We start from the raw sequence: 10,601 nt of genomic DNA, 5'->3' as shown, positions 1-10,601 counted from the left end.
ATGATATCCATTTTTTTTGAAAAATACTTACAATTTGTCAAATTGTCACATGGAATTTTAATGAGGCTTTTTCATAAGCCATTAATTAGTAACTTATTAACATTATATGTAGTACTGCATCTGTAAAATGTAAGTATATTAAAGATAGTCTATAAGGAAAAAGGCAAAAGAATGATTTACTTGATTTGAAAAATTATTTTACTGTCCTTAAATTTTATTATGAGTTTTTGTTACAAAAATATGGGTATATTTTAATTTATTCAAATGGAAGCTGTTGATGAGCAGTTTCTATTTTTCCAACATGAGCAAGGCTACAATAAATATCTTTAAATATGTGTACCAGTGCTTTTTGGTTTTTTGAGGCTAGATTTTAATAAGTGCTAATGTAGGGTCAAACAGAATATATATTTAAAATTTTGATTGATATTTTATCCAGTTACTTCTAGAAAAGATTGTAACAATTTACACTTCCACCAGCAGTGTAAGAAAGTAGCCCTTTTTTTATAACTGACATGGACTGTTATCACTCTTAAATTTTTGCCAAGATGATGAGTGAGCAGTAGTATCTGCTTACTTTAATTTGCCTTTCCCTTGACTGGTAGGGAAGTTTGGCATCTTTTCCAATGTTTATTGAGCACTTGTATTTCCTCTTTAGTGAATTGCTTGATCTTATTATCTACATTTTTTTTAAAAAATCATGTTTCTTTGTATCTTCATGAAATCTGTTTTGTTGGTATCTTTGCTTGTTAAAACCTTAACCCTTTGTTTTATGCATTGTAGGCATTTCTCCAGTCTATGACTTGTCTTTTGATGGAGCATGGCTTTTAGAGTCAGAAAGATTAAGATTAGGCTTTGAATCTGGTTCCATGATTTTTTAGCTATGTGATCTTGGGTTTCTTTAACTTTGATTTCCTCTAAAATTGAGACATTAGTAAGTACTTATAAAGATTTGCTGTGGTAAAAAAGATAGCATATGCAGAGTGAGCAAATATAACCAGTAGCTATCTTTCTCATTTTCAGCCTTTGTAAGGAAATGGGGCTTGAGCGTCTAGTGAGTTAACTGGTATAGAATGAAGGTTCTACCTAAAAGACTGAATTTTCTGAGAGTGTATTAGTATATTTTACATTAAAAAATTTTCTTCTTTGGTTTCCTGTAAAAAAGTGTATGAATGCTTACAGATAACAATTAGAAAGAAGTAAATAAGAATGCTGAGTTGTGGTAGGGTTACAAGTGGTCCCTCTGCCCACCCCCCACCCCCACCACCACTCTTGTCTAGACTCGTTCTTGTTTTATAATTAAGAAAAAAAAATGGCAGTCTTTCTTAGCTGTTTATGAGGAACCAGAAAAGTAGTTTATGTTTGGCTATTATTGGGCTGTAGTTTTAAAATGGGCAGAGCTCATCTGAGTCAGTTGTGATGGCAGAAGACCTCAGAATGAGATAACTCTGAAGCTAAGATGAATTTCAAGGGAAGGAGATGGAGAACTACTTGTAAAATGGCTCTTTCACTTGCAGATTCTCCTTGTACAACTCTCTTGTCATCCTTTGGCAGATTCATTTCAGTTAGAGAGGCTGTTTCCTGACATTTGGAGTCTCAGTTCTATGCAGAAAAGCAGAAGTATATATATTTTATGAGGTGCTACAGTATAGGTGGTCTGCTCCCCAAATCTTATCCCCATTGGTCACTTCAGTGTGGATTGGTATTAAGCTTTCCACAGGAAAGAGTTTTGTGGATACGGGCTAGGACACGAGGTGAGAAATGAGAACGAGGTTAAAGAATGCTTATTACCTCTTTGTAGGAAAGACTGATTAAACCATGTTTGGATTTCATCTTCCTTCTTTTCCTGGCCTATGAGCAGGTACTGAAATTGCGTCTTTGCCAGGATTAAACCACCATCCACCCCAGAGGGCATCTATTTATATATCTAATAGCCAATGGTATAGCCCAGCCTTTTTTTAAAGGATAACAATAACCTTTTATTGAACTATTTCTAGATTCTAGGCAACTTGTTAAGCACGATACATATGGTGATGTTAATCAAGCAATTCCATCAACTCCTCAGGGAAGGTTATTATTATTTTTACTATATAGATTAGTAGACAGTCATAGGGAGATTAAGTAATTTACCTAATAACTTTTAAGTGGCTAAACTGGGGTTTAAATTCTGACTGTTGTGACATAAATTTGTGTTGTCAGCCAAGACATTTTATTTCTATTTTCATTTTTAAAAATTGAGGTATAATTATCATATATTGTATTGATTTCAGGTGTATGACAATGATTCAATATTTGTATATATTGTGAAATAATCACTACAATAAATCTAGTTACCATCCATTGCCATATATAGTTACAAATTTTTTTTCTCGTGATTGAGAGCTTTTAAGATTTACTGTCTTAGCAACTTTCAAATGTGTAATACAGTAGTATTATAGTTGTCATGCTGTACATTACAACCCCATGACTTATTTATTTTATAACTGGAAGTTTGTACCTTTGTCCACCTTCACCTATTTTGCCCATCTACTTATTCCCTGCCTCTGGCAACCACCAATCTATTCTCTGTATGAGCTTCTTTTTTATTTTTGTTTTTAGATTCCACATATAAGTGAGATCACATGGTATGAATTTCTCTGTCTGACTTATTTCACTTAGCATAATGCCCTCAAGATCCATCCATGTTGTTGCGAACAATCTTTTTTTTTTTTTAAGGAAGAAATATTACAAAATTATGTGAATTTAGAACTTCTGGAAGTAAATACTATATTGCTTCCAACTCTAGGACATAATCACTGAGAGATTTTTTTCTGGAAATATGCTTCCCAAAAGATCTGACATACTGAAAATCAGTTAAAAGAAATCTGCTAAAGTAATTAAAAATAAAAAATAAGATATCTGCAAGCAAGAAGTCTTCCTTATTCTCTACCTGAGTTGATTTAATCTAATGATTTCATATTCTTCCGCAGCCACAAATAAGAAATTTATTAATCTTTTAAAAGAGTTGAAAGGGAACTGAGAAGGCTTCTATCCCAAGTACATATTCAGTGTAGAATCTTGAGAATAGCTTGCTTCAGAGGGAACCATTTTGGCTTTTGCTTGAATAAAAAATTCCCTTCTTATCCCACCTTTTGGATACCCTTAATTGTTAAAAAGTTCTTTTATTGGATTAAAATTAGCTTCTCTGTAATTTCTTTCTAGATTTGCCATCTTTTACTACAAAAAAACAAAAACCAACAAAAAACCCTTTCTTGAAGAGGACCCACCCTTCATCTCGTATCCCACTAAACCTTCACTTTTCTAGATTAAACATTGCCTTGTTTTAGGAAGCACTGTAATTTGGTAGAAAGCATGGATGGAGAAGTGAGGAGGTTAGTGTTCTACTTCTGCCTCTTGCATGACAAGTCGGCAGACTTGGTATGAGCCACTTCATCACTCTGGGCCTCAGTTTTTTTTTGCAGTATGAGGAAGTTGGACTCAAATGACCTCTAAGATTGCTTTCAACACCAGATTCTGGATTCTTTTCAGCCCCTGCTTGTGTTAAATGGTTTGATTTGTCATCTTTTGTCTGCCCTCTTGTGGACACTGTCTTGGGAAGAAAAATATTTCATTACTCAAAGAACAATATAATGGCCACCATTCCTCCCCCTACCTCAATAAAAAAATTCACTTATATCAAACTGTTTTCATTTATTCATGTCCTTTTCTGGTCCTCATTCATGAATTTACATAAGTAATTTTACATGATTGAATCAGATCAAGGATATAATTTTATACTGTTTTTTCCCTTCATGGAATCATGAGCATTTATACATATTACTATGAAATCTTCATATGTATGTATTTTATTGAGGTGTAATTCACATGCCATAAAACTCGCCTTTTTAAAGTATACTATTTTGTGAGTTTTAGTATATTCATAAGGTTGTGCAAACATCAACGCTATCTAATTTCAGACCGTTTTTACCAACCCCAAAAGTAACCCACACCCATTTACAATCACTCTCCATTCTTTCCTCTCCCCAACTCCCAGCAACTACTAATCTACTTTTTGTCTCTGTAGATTTGCCTATCCTGGACATTTTATGTAAATGGATCATACAATGTCTCCTTTTGGACATTTTGCCTATCCTGGACATTTTATGTAAATGGAATCATACAATGTCTTCTTCCAGTCATAATGTCTTCAAGATTCATCCATTTGTAGCATGCATTATCACATTTTTTTTCAAATGTCACATCATTTATATTTTAATACTGTATAATATGTCTCCCCCTTGTTTGTGAGACATTTAGGCTATTAATATATTTTTTTGTTGTTATATAGTGCTACATCAATATCTTCATGTTTCTAATTCATCTATTCTCTTGAATTATTTCAGAATAAATTCTCGTGGGTGGGATTACTGGGTCAAAAGGTATGAACATTTTTATGGCTCTTGTCAATATTGCTCTTAAATTGTGGTACCCAGAACTAAATGCAATTCTCAGATGTGTTCAGACAGAACAGGGTACTATGGGGTTATTAAGTTCTCAAGGTCTAGACAATATATCATCCTTTAAATCAAGCAGCCTAAGAATTTATTAGCTTTTTTTGGTTGCTCATTGAGCTTATAGCCAATAAGGCCCTTAGATCTTTTCCTAGGCATTGTGTCTTAAAGCTATGTTTGCATTTACTCTGACCCAGGGGCTTTTGAGGACTCCCCCCCACCCCCACTTGAATTTAACATTTCTTTGTTTTCTTTTCTCTTGACAGTGGGTGGCCCTAACTTATTGCAGTCTTACCTAAGAACTGCAGATGGCGCCTTAAGGCTGTCACAAGGGTAAAATAAGCCCATTCGATTTTTCTTTTCATTTTTTTTTTTTTTAGGATCTGGTAGTGGCACCTCCACAGCAGGTTCATTACCAGAGTTCAGTCCTCCCCCTTTGTGGGGATGGAGACAGCAACTGTAAAGTTGAATTGGGGTGTTATTCCAGGCAAGCTCTGACTGAAGCATGTTTTCTAGTTGTCATTTGATCTCCTAGGGGACTCTGAGGCAGTGTATTTTTTCATGTTAGAGCTTTGCTTGAACACATATTTCATGCCACTGCTTTGGCTTTTGAAGTTCAAGCCTGAGAAGCTGATTTTTTTTGTTTCTCTTCATTCTTTGCCGTCTCTTTCTCTTACTTATTGCAAGGGATTGAAACTTGTTTAGCTAGCTGGTTTTGTTTGTTTTGCTAAGGTGGGTTTTGAACAACAAAAGCAGAAAATTATTTAGGGTTCCAGCTAAATGAGGTTTCATTTCAATAGTTTGTTGCTCTTTTCATTTTCCTTTTCCTCCCAAGTCTCTTCTTCCTTCCCATCTCTCATCTACACTTTTATAGTCCATCTGCTTATTTGCAAATTATTATAACTTTAAGCAAGATTTTGAATTTTCTGGATTTCAACCTCGCTGACAAGTTTTAATAGAATAAGCAGTGCCTTATGTGGGACAGTTAGAAGGGAATCATTTTAACCTATTCTGGGCCAGACTTTAGCCCCATTTCTGGGCTGAGAAAGGTTGTGGGGAACAGAGGAACATCCTCCACTGGGCAGTGACTGAGTTAGCATGTGAACCTGTCTTTGCAAGTACTAAAGGGCATTTTGTCCTAGCATTGATAGGGCTGGCACCTTTCAGATGAATTAGTATGAAGAAAGGAATGAGAGGAATATAGGGGGATTATAAATATATTTTATTCATGTTTCCATGTCACAGGTCCAGTGAGGCTCATGTTACTCTCCAACCTCTTCTTCCATATCCCTAATCGCTAGTTTGGACTTGGCTTCTCTTGCTTCTTTCTCCTTTTAACTTCTGGAGTCCACAGCAGAGAGTGTAGATTTACTGCTTTTTGTATAATTTGGGTTGGAAAGCAATTAACTGCTCAGTTCGGGCAAGTGGTGCCCTATCGTTTTATATTCAATGACTGAGAACTCATTTCCTCATAGCAGTTGACTTTTTTGCACAGCTAAGAGACTGATCCTTTCAGACCTATCTCCTTTCGAACTCTAATTCTCTTCAATGCGTTTCTTGTTCTAATGTTAATGCTTTTGCTGATGTCACTCTTCTTCCCTATAATACTTTTTCCTTTCTGCTAATTGAAATCTTTGTACTTCTTTTATGATCTAGCTTAAGGTTTATTCCTAAATGATGCCTTCTCAATTAATTCCATATCCAATAACCTTTCTCCCTTGAATTCCTTCAGCATTCTTCTCTAGTTTGTACCATTCTATGTAGCATTTTCTTACATGTTGCCGTATAATCATTCTGTCTCATGTTTGTAAGTCTTATCCACTTAACTATGCCAAAGCCCCTTGAAGGTAGGGATTGTCTTCTCCCAATGCAAGCAATAGGACATTTACTAAATGTGTTAACTTGCTACTTAATAATTTAGAACCCCAGTTTCCACATTTGCTATATGAGGATAATGATACCTGCATCACAGGGATATTGAGACAATCAAATGAGACAATTTGTTGAGAGTGCTTTATAAGCCATAAAACATTTACAGAGGGTAGGCGTTATCAGTTTTTGAAAAATAGTAACAGACCATATAAGTGAAAGAGCGTGCTGAAATTTCATGAATGAACTTAGAATAGAGCAGTAATAATTATATATTTTACACATAGAAACAAGTTAACTAAAGATCAAATTCAAGTTTTTAATGAACCTGTTTAAAATCCGAGTTTTGGTTTTGACATTGCCACTAATTTTGTGATGTCACAATTTACATCACAACCTTTGATAATTTAAGGCCTTTTCCAGACCTAAACATCTGACATAACTGAATTTGGGTATTTTACCTATGTCTTTGGACCTCAGTTTTGTTACCTGTAAAATGTCAACTTAATCAAAACTCTTTAATAGAACTTTATAGAATGGATCTTCAAAGAGGTATTAATCTGGTACAGAAGTCTTTTGGGAGAAAAAATTTTCCTCGGGGAGGAGGGGAAGCTGCATACTATATAGTGCATTCTCTTTAATATTAGCAAAGCAGATTTCCATATTAAATACTAGGAGAAGTAAAGCAACCAGTTTAACTTGATTTTATCCAGTGTTTCCCAAACTTATTTGAACCAGGAATAGTTTTTTTCAGATAACATCTATATAGCATCCCATGAAACTAATTTTTTTGAGACATACAGTTTGGACTGCTAACACGAATATTCTTAGGTATTAGAGGTAGTCCAAGCAAAGGAAAAGTATATCCTATGAGATGTTCTCTGCTAGTCTTTTGTGGCTTATAGCTTCAGCTTTAGTCAACAGAGACTTTTTTAAAAAATCATGTTCCTCACTTATAGTCATTGATTATCAAGTCTCCAAATTAATGAGTAAAATGTTTGTCTCTCAGACGGTAGTTTAACTCTGGCCTCTTTTTCTTTCTAATAAAAACATGTAATCTGGCAATCAATCACTTCAAATACAAAATATCAACTCAAAACAAAAATTTGAGAAAAGTTCTCATCTCTAGGATCTATTTGAAACATCAAATTAGGTCAGGTTAGTATCTGCAGAATGTATCTGCCCAGGTGAAGATTATGCCATGATTTATTTTTAGTTCTAGTTTTGCCAATGGATCTTTTAGTTCTAGTTTTGCCAATGGATCTTTAAGTAACTTGGGACAAATTAATTCTCTTAAGGCTGAACTGAGAAATATGGATGTTATTTCGAAATGATCTTCTTTTGTAATCCTTAGCAATTACTTTAATCATTTCAGAGATTTGGTGGGGTTTTTTTTTTGTTTTCTTCAGAGTAGGTCACAGTAGTATATGTTGAATTTATTACAGGATTTCTTTTCCTCTAATATAATTTATAGACAAACATGAAACTATTTGCAATTATTTCAAAGCAGGCAATGATCACTTTGTTTTATTGTGAATTATAGCATGACAAATGAAAACTGTATAGGTAGTATAATGAACTATAATTAATCTTTGTAACCTAGGTCCAAAAATGAAAAATTTATTCGGTATCCTTTTAGAGAGGTTGAGAGCTGTGAGGAGAAAGGGCAAAGATGGGCCATGCAGTAGGGGTACTTACAAATCCCACTCAGCAAAAGACATGCTCTATGTGATCTACCCTCCTTGCAGGGCTATTTTTTGAGTAAAATTTTTGTGAGGAGCCTGTCTGTACTGCCACCCCAGAGACTGAGCAAAATGTTCCTCTTAAGCACACTCAGAACTCTCCCTTAGAGGAGATCTGTTAAATATGATATTCTTCATTTCATTAGATTTCCAATGAAGCTTTACAGCTCTCCTAGATTGGGTCATTGACATACTCCTTAATCCACCTCTCTTCTTTCTGAGTGGGATATCCACATATACAAACTCTCTTCCATTTGTCCAGGGCTCTCCTGACTTACCTAAATAGACTATAAGGTTTCCAAGAGTGGGAACTTTATTTTCCTCCCAAAGAAACATTGGTTTTGCAGCAGCAACAGGCCCTATAATAAAGGTGTTTCTGGAGTGACTTTTGGTAGGTGAAATCAGTCATTATGGAACAAGATCTTGGATCCTATTGGTTCAGGTCCCATTCTTGAGTATGAAATTTCCTATTAACCAAGGTCATACCATCCTGTTCCCATTCTGTATGGGAAGGAGGGAGAATTGTGGAAGAGTTAGTCACTCATTCCACTTTCTGCCTGTTTCAGCACTTATCATGTTATTATAGTTAATTATTTAATAGCTTATATCTTCCTTTATAATTGGGTATTCTTCTTGGGGATGATCTTTATTCTTCTTTGTAAGTAACTCAATGCCTAGAACAATGCCTACCTCTCATTGAGAGCTTATGTCAATGTAGTGAATGAAAAGACAGCAGATATTTGGATGGCCTGCTTCCATTTGAATCTTTGAAAGAAGACTCAATAGTAAGCAAGGTGGTGTAGTGCTCTGCTAGCTGAATGACCTACTCTTGTTTCTTTAGATCTGTAAATGGTTGGATTAGATTAGGCATTATTAACCAAGAGTCAGTGGGCTCTGGATTTTTGGCTCCTTAACCCCACCCCATGCAAAATTAAAAACCAAAGGACCAGATGACTTCATAGACGTTTATCATATGACTCCGTTAGGTGTATTATCACTGCAATAACAAACGTGCGAAAACCAAAACTACATTGTGCCTGTGGCTATACACACCCGCATATACTATTTGTCCAGAGTCCCTTAGGCTTTGGCCTCAAAAGAACATGAGGATAGATTAATCTTTTAATGCTGATTGTCTAAATTCCCAGCTGGTGGCCACTCCTAACAGACGACTAACCAGTTGACAGTGGGGTGAGTGCTTCACACATGCAGGACACTGGCAGAAAGGTGCAGAAATATTAGAGATGGTTCTGATCCCGCGGAGGTTGGGAATCTGACCACAGAGGAGTACTTAATAGGAAGATTCGACGGTGTGACTGACCACAGCCAGAGCTGAGCAGATCAGAAAACGACTCAGTGACGGACTGGGGCAGTGTGTAGGGAGGAAGAGAACTCTAAATTCGTGGCCGGGGGAAGAGAACTCTCAATTCGCTCGCGGGGTTATCCAGAGCCAGGCCCCAGCGGCGCCTCCCTCCCTCCAACCCCACCGGCCTCTACGGCCTCCAAGGATGTTGAACGGCCGCGAAGTCCGGATGTCACCGCGTTTCCCGCGACCGGTAGCTCTGAAATGGCCTTTTCGAGTAAAACTTGGGTGGGGAAGGAGAAGGGAAAAGTGGTTTTAAGTTCTCGGGGCGGAGACGTGAACGGCGAAAGGGAGAGCAGTCTGAAAGACCGTGTCCCGGCCAGGACCTAGAAAGAAATCCCTTGTGCGGTTCCCCTAGGGGCGCCCGCTTTCGGTCACCTCCGGGGGAGTTTCGGCTCTTCCGGCAGTTCCAGCTCGAGCCCTGCACTCGTAGCGCGCGCTATCCACCTCGCGCTGCTCGCTTTCTCTGGGCACTGGCCGTTCCGCACGTGGACACGAGTTCGCGTCCCACCCGTCCTCACTTCCAACTAGTTTGTTCCCGATCCACTTCTCCAATCCCTTCCCTCTCTTGTTATTCTAATCCCGGGCGACGCCCGAGCTCCCTCAGCTCAAGCGCGCGACTCGGCAGGCGGCGCGAGGCGAGAGGAAGCCAGTCAGGAGAGGAGCGGTAACCCGACCCACACGAGGTCTCCTCCCGCCCCGCGCCTCTCCACTCTCAGGGCCCCGGCGCGCCGGGGCCGCCTCGCGCCCAGGCCTCGCTCGCGCGCGGGTTGGCTGCAACGGCCTCGAGCCCGGCGCGCTGCGTTCGCGCCGGCGCGAGCACGCGCTCTGTGCGCTGGCTGGCTGGCGCGCACGCGCCCGGGCGGGCTCCGGGGCGGGGCGAACAGCTCGAACCGCGGCGAGGTCGGTGTGGATCCGCTGGCGCTCCGGCCCCAGCCGCGGCTGCGATTCCCAGCCCGCGGGCCGGCGGAGAAGGGAAGCGGCGTAAGGGGCGGTGGGGGCGGGGCGGCGTCCGGCTCTGGGAGAGCTGGGGGAGGAGCGCGGCGGCGACGGCGGCGGCTGTGGAAGACGAGAAGGGGGTGGTGGAGCTCCTTTCCTCTTAGACCCGGGAGCGTCCGGGACGCAGAGCCCGGAACTGGG

General features: G+C 39.0%; 1 protein-coding gene across 1 annotated transcript in view; it reads left to right on the top strand.

The window, feature by feature from the left end:
• Positions 1-10,345: 10,345 nt before the first annotated feature.
• The window catches only part of SPATS2 (spermatogenesis associated serine rich 2), a 91,153-nt gene continuing 90,897 nt past the window's right edge, over positions 10,346-10,601 (top strand). Inside the window, exon 1 of the mRNA XM_039882111.1 lies at positions 10,346-10,445. The gene's annotated coding sequence lies outside the window, so the exon portion shown is untranslated. The remainder of the gene's footprint in view (positions 10,446-10,601) is intronic.

Source organism: Pteropus medius, unplaced genomic scaffold (genome assembly GCF_902729225.1).
Source record: "Pteropus medius unplaced genomic scaffold, Ma_sr-lr_union100, whole genome shotgun sequence".
Classification (NCBI taxonomy): domain Eukaryota; kingdom Metazoa; phylum Chordata; class Mammalia; order Chiroptera; family Pteropodidae; genus Pteropus; species Pteropus medius.
This window is presented reverse-complemented; position numbering and strand designations above follow the sequence as displayed.